The following is a 14,519-nucleotide window of genomic DNA, read 5'->3' as shown; positions in this document are numbered from 1 at the left end:
CCGGATACGTTTGATCACGTAATGTATTGAACTTACACCCATTGTAACGAAGCACAATTCTTTTAGTTCACCTCACTTGGGCATGAGAAAATTGGGGACTACTAAAAATTAGAGTTTAAGAAGATAAATTAGATGCACTTTTTTTTATCAACGATGTAAAATCGGTCATTCAAGAAGTATGAATGGTCCTTACACCGAACCTGATTAGGTATCACGCCTGTACATATTCGACTTTACATTCATATTCAGCAGAATTCCATTCCAGATGGTGGAACGGATTTAATGTAACGCGCTTTTCGAGTCATTTTACCCATCACTGCAACACAACAGGTGAAATATAGAATTCTTGCAGTATTGTTGAACTTTCTCTGTCAACATACTTCCATCAATTTTTCTAGATACTTAACTGACACAGTTGTCGTGCTTTTTCACTGTCTTTGCAATAAACTTCACTAATTCAAATTTCTTTATCTCTGGGTATTGCTAGGGTAGTATTTACGAAACAGTCGATGATGACCATATTGTTCAGCCTACCACCACTTGTCCAGAGTTCAGGTACTCATGTTTGACTTTGCTGATGTACATAATTTGCAGTCCTTTCGATAGATGACATTTGTTTCTCTGAATTTCGTCACAGTCTTGTATTTCTTCCGGGAAATGACAGCTGCTGCTCTCTCCCTCTGTCCACGGCTGCTTCAGACTCTGCAACACTGAATAAGATCAGCATCCCTCAGTTGCAGCAAGTAATCAATAGGCGAACGATGAAAGATTATTAACAGTAATATACATCATACTTACATTTAGGGGAGCCGCATTTGTGTGCATGCCTGTGTGTGTGTGTGTGTGTGTGTGTGTGTGTGTGTGTGTGTGTGTGTGTGTGTGTCCGTACACATGTCTAAGAAGAAATGTTGAACAATGATGACGATAATGGCACATTGTCAAGATGCTGTTCCTAGCGCCATACGTTTTTGAGCTGACTAGAATGCACGGGTGTAGATATTATGTGGAACGTCTGGCCAGAGAGTTGTGAATAGCTTGAAAAAGTTGTGCATACAAGGAATTTGACTCAAATTCACATGCCAGAAGCTTTCGCCTCATCACCTCTAAGACGTTTAACAAACCCATTCACTGATAATATTCTTCTCGGGTGTGCAGCCGGATCATAACGTCATCTTGACACAATATTTTAGCGGTCCAACTGACCGCCATCTTCAGGTGAGAGTGCTGGTACACGATCTCGCCGGAACTGACTTCTCAGCGCCACGGACCTTCAGTGGACTTCAACCCGTGTGTGTATGGAGTGTCCAGCCTTGCGGCTTCTCCTCCCGAGTCTGAGTTGGTGAGAGATGTGGACGTTGTGGGATGTTTGTCTTCGGCCGATCCGTCAACTTCTCAGCGCAAGCGGCAGCTGCTATATATGCCGCAAAAGAACCACAATGAGTGCGCGAGAAGGTGCCGTAACTGCCCTCTAGCGCAAGTAAACATACAACGCCCCAGTGGTGGAAACAGGCGAAATCGACATATCGCTATCAAAAATTAAAAAGTATTCCGACGATCGAAACACAGACCGTTCTTTTTTAATGTCTGATAACACCGGGTTCCAAGTCTTACTTAAAAGGTAACCCTTGTCTCTATTGTAACACCCCACCCGTCACTTACCTGGTTTTGGCGTGCGTTCACCCCAAGTAATTGACTAACAGATCACCAGAGAGTACAAAACTGCCGCAATATCGGATAACGCAAAAAGAAGTAATATGGCCCTGTGACCCCTGATGGAACTGCAGTGGCAGTGTTGACATTAATTTATTCAAAATTGATCACTTTCAATTAAAAAGGGATGCACATTGATGTTATATTCAGCTATTGGACACCAGATCCAAATGTCGAACCTAAAATTAATTAAGAAAGTGACTTGGGATTTCAACTGCTTGATTGAAAACAGATGCAGTCGATTAGCACAAATTTATTTTAACTCTCGACCTTCAATCATCACATTACAAGACTCTCCTATCAGGCAGTGGTGATAAATTGCGTTTGCGTGAAGTAAAGCGCGATAACTCAAAAGTAATTCCTATCGACTAACCCAGGCGTAATGCGAAGTGCGAGAAGAATTCTACAATACATGGCCCATGAAACCCTCATGGAAACTTTGCCGACGTGATCCAACAAATTAATCAGTGGCCGGAGCGGGGGCAATATCACCAAATACAGCGTGGCAGAGTGACGTCGTTGTGTGGATGTCGGCTGACCTCATGAACCAAAACTTCCTATCTCCAAGCTCAATCCTTCCATTTGCTAAGTCCTAAACTGCAGAGATGCTCACTCTTTCTCAGGCAAGCTGAGTCAAGAACGCCACGTCCGCACTCTAGGCAAGCTGGGAACAGAAGTGCTCTACGGAGACTTCTCACAGTCTGCTCTTCGCCTCGGTTTCCCCTCCAGCAAAATCACTTACGCCAATTGCAGCGCAAGTCGCGTTAGTTATGCGTCGCTTCCCAGCGCCAACCAATGCCTGCTCTGGGAAATGAACAAATTCCCACAAAATTTCCCTTCCTCTCAACTTCTGTTATTTAGCCAGGCCACCCATAAAGGTTAACGTCTGCACAACACCAAGTTTTCCGCAATTCTGACTCCCAGGAGAGTACTTCAAATTCTTTGGTCCTACGTTCCCATTGGAGGCTGGCGTATTTCATTCTGTCGCTCTTCACCTGATTTGTTTCAGACTCTGCGGACCATGAATTCAGCGTGAAGTTGCTATAGTCACAAACACACATATTTTGACCTCTGTTGACTGCTCCACCACAGCTTTGCGTGGCTTTCTCGCTGTTTCACAGGAAACGAGACGACGGACATTTATCAACAGGCGTACAAGTTCTCCATTTGTTTCCCAGTACACCAGCATGGAGTTTGGGGTCAACCACCCACTCACTGTCACTCATCTTAAGGCGGCTGGAGGCCGCGCCCACCGGTCGGAGTGGTCGAGCGGTTCTAGGCGTTACTGCTTTCTCAGAGCGTGAGCTGCCCTAAGCTGCCTATTGTCGCTTCCCTTAGCCGCTCCCCCGGCGGCCACAGTCAATTCTGAGTTCTTCCCTGGGGTCAACTAGCCTCCAGTAAATCGACGCGTTTCCACAAAGTTTTCATGTCGTGTGAATCGCTTTAAAACCATTACCCAACATTAATTATTCCAATACGTCCATACTAAACCCCTACAAGATGCATTGTGCCTTGTCAGTCATTTTTGTTGACCCCTACTGTTCGTTCAACGTGAGTTAGCTGATCTTTAATGACTTCATGTAAGGGGCATAGTTCTTGCAATCTTACACTATTAATAGGACTATCAGATAATCGAATCTCTATGGGTTCGTTTAAAACACAGTCCCAATAGCGAGATGCAGCGGCACCATTTGTGTCTCGTCATATAGCATTCTGTGTCCCTCGGTGAGACAGTGCTCCACCGCTGCAGATTTCTCAGGTTGAAGCAACCGTGTATGCCACTGGTGCTCAACTCATCGGTCCTGAATGGTAGGGATTGTCTGACGCATATATGCCCTCCCACAGTGGCAAGGGATCTTGCACACACCGGGCTTCCTAAAAACCCAAGCCGTCCTTAACTGAGCCAAGAAGCGCTCTAATTTTGGCTGCTGGACGAAAAATACTTTTGATATTATATCTTTTTAGAATTCTTCCTATTTTCGAGGAAATGCTCCCAGCAAAAGGTAGAAAAGCCACCGATTTGCAGGTATCTTCAGGTGATTCAGACGAAGGTTCAAACTGGAAAGCACGACGGATCTGTTTATCTGAAGATGGCGGCCAGGTGGATCGCTGAAATATTGTGTCAAGGTGACGTTATGATCCGGCTGCACCCCCGAGAAGAATATTATCAATTATTACGCCAGGAAAGCCTTAGTAGTCACAAACGCATTCACTGTCTTTAGTGGAATAACCACACTTTCACAGGTGAGCATATCGTTAAATTAGCACATAACACCTGTGGACCGCTGGCAATAATCACCTCTCTAGAGAATGGTACCATTACCTGTGCTGTGTATCAGTTTCATGTTGCGTTTTTAGCACTGTCATAATAGTACAGTGTTAGGAGAAGGCATACAAACTCGAATCTGTAATGAAGATGAGAGAGCACCATAGAATGCAATTTCAGTGGCTTGCTGACGTCTCTGTGGCGGCAGTCTCCTGCTTGCTACATTTGTTGTTGTGCGTAGCTGCAGACTCCTAACTAAGGTACGAGCATATGGGATTGGTTCCCAAGTGTGTGAGTGGCTCGAAGACTTCTTAAGTAATAGAACCCAGTATGTTGTCCTCGATGGTCAGTGTTCATCGGAGGTGAGGGTATCATCTGGAGTGCCCCAGGGAAGTGTGGTAGGTCCGCTGTCGTTTCCTATCTACATAGGGTGGGTAGCAATGTGCGGCTGTTTGCTGACGATGCTGTGGTGTACGGGAAGGTGTCGTCGTTGAGTGATTGTAGGAGGATACAAGATGACTTGGACAGGATTTGTGATTGGTGTAAAGAGTGGCATCTAAATGCAGATGCAGATGAACAGGAAAAAGAATCCCGTAATGTTTGAATACTCCAGTACTAGTGTAGCGCTTGACACAGTCACGTCGATTAAATATTTGGGCGTAACATCGCAGAGCGATACGAAGTGGGACAAGCATGTAATGGCAGTTGTGGGGAAGGCGGATAGTCGTCTTCGGTTCATTGGTAGAATTTGGGGAAGATGTGGTTCATCTGTAAAGGAGACCGCTTATAAAACACTAATACGACCTATTCTTGAGTACTGCTCGAGCGTTTGGGATCCCTATCAGGTCGGATTGAGGGAGGACATAGAAGCAATTCAGAGACGGGCTGCTAGATTTGTTACCGGTAGGTTTGATCATCACGCGAGTGTTACGGAAATGCTTCAGGAACTCGGGTGGGAGTCTCTACAGGAAAGGAGGCGTTCTTTTCGTGAATCACTACCGAGGAAGTTTAAAGAAGCAGCATGTGAGGCTGACTGCAGTACAATTTAACTGCCGCCAACTTACATTTCGCGGAAAGACCACAAAGATAAGATAAGAGAGATTAGGGCTCGTACAGAGGCATATAGGCAGTCATTTTTCCCTCGTTCTGTTTGGGAGTGGAACAGGGAGAGAAGATGCTAGTTGTGGTACGAGGTACCCTCCGCCACGCACCGTATGGTGGATTGCGGAGTAGATGTAGATGTAGATGAGATGTAGATGTAACCTGCAGCTGGCATGAAAATAAACACCTGCGCTATTACTGTAGAGTTAAGAAGATTTTCACAGAGATATATATACTGTCTAATGCTAAGGCTTCCTAGGTTTTCTCTCTTGTTCCTTCAGCATCCAGCTGCCCTCAAGTCTAGCTAATGTGAGTATAATATTTTTCTTAGGACAGATTTTTTTGTCAACTGAGCACCTCAGTGTGGGATTGCATCAACATGAGGTAGACTTCTAAATGTCTTCATTCTCTAATGGATTTGCTCTTTTGTGTGTGGATGATGTACACTTCAGATTCCAAAATGTGGATTCGTTGTTGTGGGATGGATGAAGGGAAATGCTGTGAAATAAGTAGGTACACAGAAGAGTCCACCTTCTAGACGTTCTTCTGCTTGTGAATCTATATCTGTTAGCTTGTACTATATACATCGTTGCAGGCTGAGCAATGGGAGAGGGAAAGTTGATCATAAACTCCTGTTTATTGAAATAAGCATGGACTTATAATAGTTTGCTGTTTTCTAACATTGCATTGAAATTATGATTGTGTTCATAAACACACTCTTTCATGATTTTGTTATTTTCTCACAATGGAGGAGGGTACTGATAATGTGTATCACTCTGAAACTCTTGAACTAACCTGTGTGGAAGGATGATGCACTTAAAAGCTCTCTATCTTATGGCGCTCAGATTAATTAAAAGTGCAAAGCATAAAAGATAACAAAAGCAAAGGAATTTATTGATGATGCAATACGCTATCTGAACGAAACATTTTTTAGACTAAATCTTTTTCTGACCAGCCTGTCAGTGTTCAGATCTCGGACAGTGGGTTCTAATTTCACGACTTAAACTAACGATTTCAGAAATAGATTAAATTTATTGACAAATCAATTCAGAATTTGACATAAATATTAATTTTAGTGAATTATAAAATGTAGAGAGATGAAGTAAAGAATGAGAACAATCATTTTGGCATCCCATTCAGATAATCCATTTTTGGTGTGTCGTTTTTGTCTTAGAGTATATATATATATATATATATATATATATATATATATATATATATACGTGTGTTTGTGTATATATAGATATAAAATACTAATAACTTGTTTGTGTGTACACGTACATCTCATCTACTGCTTTCCATCCCATTCAGATGATTTCTTTGTGGTGTGTTGTTTAAAAGTCTTAGAGCGTTTATATATATATATATATATATATATATATATATATATATATATATATATATATATATTTGGAACTATTTCTTCCCCAGCTATGTCTCCAGTAGGACATGTGTAGGACCAGCTCGGATGTCAACTTCATCCCAATACTATAACCCAGATGTCAAGGACTAGTTAAAATAATTGTGGACCAGCTAGGCTCCAGAGAGGATTTAATAGTTTTATACCATCCTTCCCAGAGCAGGCACCCATACCAGAGTGGGCGCCACATCATACTGATAACTGGGCTGAAAACTGCCAAGTTCTCTTTAAATTTGACTTTAAATTGTAATGACTGGCGTAACATATAGTTTCGTTTAATTTCCACAGCCTCCTCTTCTTTTTCAAGCAGTATATATAAATGGATTATGTGAGTGTGTATATACGTAAGGTTCACATTTCCTCCCAGACCACTGTATCCATTTTAACTAAATTTTGTACGCATGCTACTTATTGTCTGGACAGAAGTACTGTGGGTGTATTGACTGTCTGGATCCCCCATGGGTGGGATTGAGGATTATGAGGTTGGCCAGTGCCTGACATCTAGGCCACCCTGCAAAATTGGCATCTATCTCCTCCTCCACCTCTCTCCATCCATCTCTTCCATCATCTCTCCCTGTCCATTTCTTCCCCACTCTCTATCTGTCACCTTCTCTTTCTGTGTGTCCTCTTCTTCCCCCTTTCTCTGTCTCCACTTCCTCCTCCTCCTCTATGTCCACCTGACATCATTATTGCGATGCATTCCAAGGAGTGTACATTCATATGGGCACAGGAGAGCAGAGAGAAGGGGAAAGAGGAGACAGACAGTGAGAGAGGGGAAGCCTTTCCATTTCCGAGTAACTACCCCAATCTAGATCCATTTTAACCTGCTTACTTTGGTCCCCCTCAAAAATTTTTCCCCTCGCACTTCGCTCCATCACTGTAGTTATTTGACCTATGCGCCTCATCTTCAACATTTATGTTTAGCACCAGAATTTCAATAGCTTCTACTCTGTTCTTGTCTGGACTGAAGTCTTAACTATGTCAGCGATTCCGAGTCGGTAGATGAAAGTACCCCTTGACTCCTACTGTCGCAATTTCTCAAACCTTATGGCGCGGAGAACCTGTCGCGTTGTTTAGCAGCACAAAGGCGAGAACTCCGGAACACTGCCTGCGCGCCACCTTTTAGTGCGGACGGCGCATAAATTCTTTTATGGTTCCTCCGCGGCAGCGGGTGCCGTGTGCAGTCGCAACAGGTTGGTCCTCCGAAAGAAAGCGCCAGCCAGTATGCGCACCGGCTGCGTTCTGCAACGCCCCGAGCAACGGGGCAAACAGCGGTCGTATAACTCGCAACAAAGCCGATGTCGTTCAGCTAGCGCAAGTTCCCGATATCGAAGTATCGGCGCCGCTTTTACGGCTAGTCGATATCGTAACCCTCACAGCCGACATCACAAAATGCTTATTGACAGCACTTTACAGCATGTGGCCGTAAAAAAACAGTGTCGCATTGGTCCTTTTTTTTGCCAGACACGGCGTTCCTTTTCTGTAAAACAGCGCTCTGCTTGGGGAGTGTGAGATCAAAGCACTACTAGAATTTAGCGAATACTTTTCCTCCGACGTTTAAGCTTGATAGAATAACCGGCAGTAATCGCAGTGTATCAGATCGCAGCGTTCTGTCCAGCGCACGTGGTGTAGTCTTCGAGCACTTTGCAACCGCATTGTTGGTTACGATTGTTTTGCGGCTGCAACACCGTGAAAAGGCAGTAAATCAGTTTTCGTGTGCACTCTTGAGTCACCTGAAGACAGTGAAACCGATTGCCTGATTGAATATCACTGAGATGGTAGCCACTTGTAACGTCTCCATTCTGTTTATTTACAACATCCACACTTTGCATGCCATCGTGAAGCGCCACGACAAGGATAGTTCTCATAGTATCACACACTGAGGTTTCTTTCCATTCCCTTTGCTTATGTTGAGCAGGAAGTATGATTGGTTAAATGATTATGTGCGTGCCTTAGATAATCTAATCTCGTCTTAGTCCCTACGGGATCGATACGTACCTGGCTCTGGTATGTTTAGAGGCTTCTCACTAAGTGCTGGTTTTCCAAACTTTGTACACAGTATTTCGACGACTACTTGACGTCTGTCTTCGAGCAACTGTCAATTCACATTTTTCAGCTTCTCCGTAACGCTCTTACGCGTGTGTTTATAGACTGAATTTACTCAGCACCCTACCAATGTGTCTGTTGTAATGCACCTCTTTCTCCGGGGGACCAATATTAATTATTATCAGTAGTAGTATATTAAGCCACAAATTATCATTTTAAACCTGTGTGGTCTCCCTGGTGTGCCTAGTCTACCACACGTCCCCGTCAGGCTGTACCCTCTAACAACAGAGTAAAAACAGGGTTGAAGACATGGAGAAAGAAAGGTATCATCACAATTTGAATTTAGAGTACTATAACTTTCTTACTTTTATTGGTCATTGTTGCACGCTCGTGGTCCAGTGATGAATCTCACCATCCGCTGTTTGTTAAATCAATTTGAGGTCCAGGGCTGCGTAAGAACTGACACATATTTAAACTTCCCACTTTTATTTTATAAATGCTCATCGTGACGATATTCATTAATTTTCAACGTAACAGCTTTTCCAATACATCATTTCGTTCCCTCTATCCTTGACCTTCTCAAAGCAAGCGTATTACAAGATGTCTCAGCACCAACTGCCCATTGTCTCTACACCCGCCCCCCCCCCCCCCCCAACCTCCGGCTCCTGTTCACAGAGCTTACAAACGGTGCAGTAGTGCCAACCTTGGTTTTATATCGATATTTTACACATCGCACGTATACATATATGAAAAACATAGTATGAAAAATGAAAAGTGTATATAATATAGTTCTGTGGCAATATACGTCATGATTGTCCTCATATTAACAGTTTTGTAACAAAGTAATAATATGTTTATGTTTACGTAGTTTAAGTTCACTTGCTCCTTCAAGTTGATTGACGGCACTGCACACCTCGCCAGCCGGTGGTATCGGTAATTTCAGTAGTCCGTTGCATTACACTGTATGATCATTCCATTTCATGCACTCAGAAATTATTACATCCACGCATTTGTATGAGCTGAGTGATCACAGCTGTGACCAACTGGCACTGTAATCGAAAGATACTACTTCGATACTACAACTTTTCTGCACTTTGTGAAACGCCCAGTTTTGAAATTCTAAACACTCCAAGCAAGCTCCCAATTTCTGACTACTGCTAAATCTTTTCACGATCTGCTGGATACGTGACAGATGTTTTCCTTACAGGTAACTTTATCGTCTGCAAAAAGACTGAGGCTACTGTTAATATTATCTGTCAGGTCATTCATACTCAACATTTCAAACTACTGCTCCCTGGGACACGGTCGAATTTACTTCCACTTGTGTTCATGACTTCTCATGTAAGATATTACATCAATCACTATACGTACTCACTTCTAACATAATTGAGAGGTTAGAAATTTCAGAGAGAGCATTCTTACACAGACCGTATTTACGGATTTTAGAATGAGACCACTTGCCCCTTCGTCAGTCACTATTTGGTGAAGCAGATTTCTCCACCATTTGAACTAACGGAGTCTGACTTGGGCAGCATGTCGGTGGAGCTCTCTAGTGTTGATGAAAAGTAGCTTATATAGGCTTATATAGCTTAACAGAGGCCCAAGGAGCATGAGGTCCCTATCACGTCGCTGTATACAAGATTCACTAGTGAATTACACTGATAAGCCATATAATTATGGCCACCTACTTAATACCACGTTAGTCCATTTTGGTACACAATTCCACGAGGCATGGATTTGACACGTCTTTGGTAGCTTTCCGACCAGACGTGTCACCAGATATATACACGCAGATCACTCGATTCTCATAAATCAGGGGCCGGTGGATAGTGCGGGCGGAGCTGCCGCACGACAGCGTCTCACATGTATTCCGTCAGTCTCAAATCTGTCGAAAATGGTTTTCAAGACAAACGTGAATTCACTATCATGCTTCTCAAAACATTCTAGAACGCTTCTGGGCCTGTGCGAGGGACAATTATATTGCTGGCAGACGCGATCACCGTGAAGGGATACAAGTGGCCTCGGATAATGTTAATATAGTCCATAGCTGTCAAGTGGCTTTCGGTTATCACCACAGGTCTCATGCAAGCCCAGGTGAAAGTCGCCCACAGTGTATATACCGCCACTGGCCTGTGTCCTTATCGTGATGCGTGGGTGACGGCGTATCGGGACAGCGTCACCGATATGGTGTACCAAGAAACGTGATTCATATCCACTGTCTAGTCTTGCTGATCCCATGCCCACTTCAATCGTAATCCTTAACTCAACATGGTAACACGTAAGCGTCGTCCTCTGACGAGCCACATATTTAATAATGTGTGCTCAACGATGTACTCTTAAACGTTTCCTCCTGCACCAGCATTGTTCGTTGTTAGATCTGCCCCAGATCGAAGATATCCTGTTTCACACAATAGCCAAGCTGCTAACCTCCATGTTTTTGAGATGAGGGGTAGACGTCCAACACCGTGTCACCTCCTGGTGGTTCGATCATCCTTCACCATTTTCCGTTTAGGTTCACACCAGTGGCATGCGATCAGATGACCACCTTCATCGTTTCAAATGCGCAGGACTATAGAAGTCGGCGGATTTCCCCACTTGCGGCCCGTGTTATACCCCACACACATGGTCCCTTTCTTTAAAACGTGTAATGTGCACAGTCTACATTTACGGTTTTTATTGTAGTGTCAGTTGGATACAAGTTTAGGGAACATCTCTTTGGAAGATGGACTCTGGTTAGCACGAACTGCACTGTCGGACAAAAGGACAATGTCGTTTTATTCGAAAGTGAGGTGACAGCTAGTAGCGTATATGATAACATTGTAAGCGTGTATTATAACAGATTCAGAGCAAACTATCAGCAACACATGAGCGTATTCTGGCATCCCAATGATCATAAAGGAGCCGAATGGCATCCTACGATAGACTGTCCAAAGCACCTTGCGCCTTTTATTCGGCAGTGGTTCTGGCAGGGTCTGGAGAACGAGGAACTTCCCGCCTCAACACGTCCCATGCATTGGTGGGCGATCTGGTAAGCTTGCTGGCCAGAAGAGCTGTTGAACATCACCAAGAGCACGTTGCGTCACATATCCGTATGTGAACCAGCATTGTCCTGCTGAAAAACGACATCACATACCTGTCGGTGGAATGGCCACATTACGGGGATTACAGCATGTGCAATGTGGCGATCACTAGCTAATTTACCCTCCAGACACACCGGATGTGACCATGAGCTGCAATTGATGGCGACCTCCCCCCCCCCCCCCCCCCGCCACCACCACCACCCATGGCACCGGTCTATTGCGGTCTAACTGTGTTGGTGAGGCAGTAAATTTACCCACAGGGCAGTGACTGCGTCACTGCAATTCACTTTGGAGGTGACACTACTGCATGAGTCAGGCAGAAGAATTTAGCGTAACGTGGGCAGGTATGATTTGAGGGTATGGGCGTAGAATGGGGGCTGGTCCCGCCAAAGGAGGGGGCTGGTCCCGCCAAAGATGAAGCCTGGGGTGGGAGCAGTATGTCGTGGGTGAATGCAGTCTGCAATAGACAGCTCACCAGATCTACGCCCTTCACGTGTACGTGTACGTCCATCAGTCGCATACAGACAGAACCTACTCTCACCACTGCAGACAAGAGAGCGCCATTCCAGTCTCCACAAGACCCCTTCCCGACACCGTAGCAGCCATGCTTGGCGGTGTCGTGGTGTCTGTGGTATTCAGACTCGGTGCACATGTGACCTTATTCGCGCTACAAGCAGATGGTTCCCGATGGTCCCTGATGACATAGCCGGTGCAACATGGGCCTGGATTTCGTCCCTGAATGATGGTCGGTCGGCCACCGCTGCTCGCACAGTGCCGATTTACGTCTGTATTACGCGAACGTCCAGAACCTGGTCTGCAGGTGTGAGAATGATACACAGACCACCGCTGAAATCAGCACCACATGACCGATACAGCAATATGTGCAGCAATCGGTCGATCCATCCAGCTAGTTTTCCACAGGCCCACCATGTGACCCCACTCAAATGGCTCAAACTGTCGACAAGAGTACATACTCCTAGGTGGGGCGTGGCTGTACACCATAATGAATGTTTCGAATACTGTTCACCTCTAAACTCAGCACTTTTACTGCCAGCAGAGTCAAAATAGACGGTGTACCGAAAGGATAACGTTCTACGAGTCGGGGCGTGGAATGTCAGAAGCTTGAACGTGGTAGGAAAACAAGAAAATCTGAAAAGGGAAATGCAAAAGCTCAATCTAGATATAGTAGAGGTCAGTGAAGTGAAGTGCAAGGAAGACAAGGATTTCTGGTCAGATGAGTATCGGGTAATATCAACAGCAGCAGAAAATGGTATAACAGGTGTAGGATTCGTTATGAATAGGAAGGTAGGGCAGAGGGTGTGTTACTGTGAACAGTTCAGTGACCGGGCTGTTCTAATCAGAATCGACAGCAGACCAACACCGACAACGATAGTTCAGGTATACATGCCGACGCCGCAAGCTGAAGATGAACAGATAGAGAAAGTGTATGAGGATATTGAAAGGGTAATGCAGTATGTAAAGGAGGACGAAAATCTAATAGTCATGGGCGACTGGAATGCAGTTGTAGGGGAAGGAGTAGAAGAAAAGGTTACAGGAGAATATGGGCTTGAGACAAGGAATGAAAGAGGAGAAAGACTAATTGAGTTCTGTAACACGTTTCAGCTAGTAATAGCGAATACCCTGTTCAAGAATCACAAGAGGAGGAGGTATACTTGGAAAAGGCCGGGAGATACGGGAAGATTTCAATTAGATTACATCATGGTCAGACAGAGATTCCGAAATCAGATACTGGATTGTAAGGCGTAGAAATCAGATACTGGATTGTAAGGCGTACCCAGGAGCAGATATAGACTCAGATCACAATATAGTAGCGATGAAGAGTAGGCTGAAGTTCAAGACATTAGTCAGGAAGAATCAATACGCAAAGAAGTGGGATACGGAAGTATTAAGGAATGACGAGATACGTCTGAAGTTCTCTAACGCCCTAGAAACAGCAATATGGTATAGCGCAGTAGGCAGTACAGTTGAAGAGGAATGGATATCTCTAAAAAGGGCCATCACAGAAGTTGGGAAGGAAAACATAGGTACAAAGAAGGTAGCTGCGAAGAAACCATGGGTAACAGAAGAAATACTTCAGTTGATTGATGAAAGGACGAAGTACAAACATGTTCCGGGAAAATCAGGAATACAGAAATACAAGTCGCTGACGAATGAAATAAATAGGAAGCGCAGGGAAGCTAACACGAAATGGCTGCAGGAAAAATGTGAAGGCATCGAAAAAGATATGATTGTCGGAATGACAGACTCAGCACACAGGAAAGTCAAAACAACCTTTGGTAACATTAAAAGCAACGGTGGAAACATTTATAATGCAACGGGAATTCCACTGTTAAATGCAGAGGAGAGAGCAGATAGGTGGAAAGAATACATTGAAAGCCTCTATGAGGGTGAAGATTTGTCTGATGTGATAGAAGAAGCAACAGGATTCGATTTAGAAGAGATACGGGATCCAGTATTAGAATCGGAATTTAAAAGGGCTTTGGAGGACTTACGGTCAAATAAGACAGAAGGGATAGATAACATTCCATCAGAATTTCTAAAATCATTGGGGGAAATGACAACAAAACGACTATTCACGTTTGTGTGTAGAATATATGAGTCTGGCGATATACCATCTGACTTTCGGAAAAACATCATCCACACAATTCCGAAGACGGCAAGAGCTGACAAATGCGAGAATTATCGCAGAATCAGCTTAACAGCTCATGCATCGAAGCTGCTTACAATATACAGAAGAATGGAAAGAAAATTGAGAATGGGCTAGGTGACGATCAGTTTGGCTTTAGGGAAAGTAAAGGGACGAGAGAGGCAATTCTGACGTTACGGCTAATAATGGAAGCAAGGCTAAAGAAACATCAAGACACTTTCATAGGAT

This window comes from Schistocerca americana, chromosome 1 (assembly GCF_021461395.2).
Source record: "Schistocerca americana isolate TAMUIC-IGC-003095 chromosome 1, iqSchAmer2.1, whole genome shotgun sequence".
NCBI lineage: Eukaryota > Metazoa > Arthropoda > Insecta > Orthoptera > Acrididae > Schistocerca > Schistocerca americana.
Note: the sequence above shows the minus strand (reverse complement) of the source record.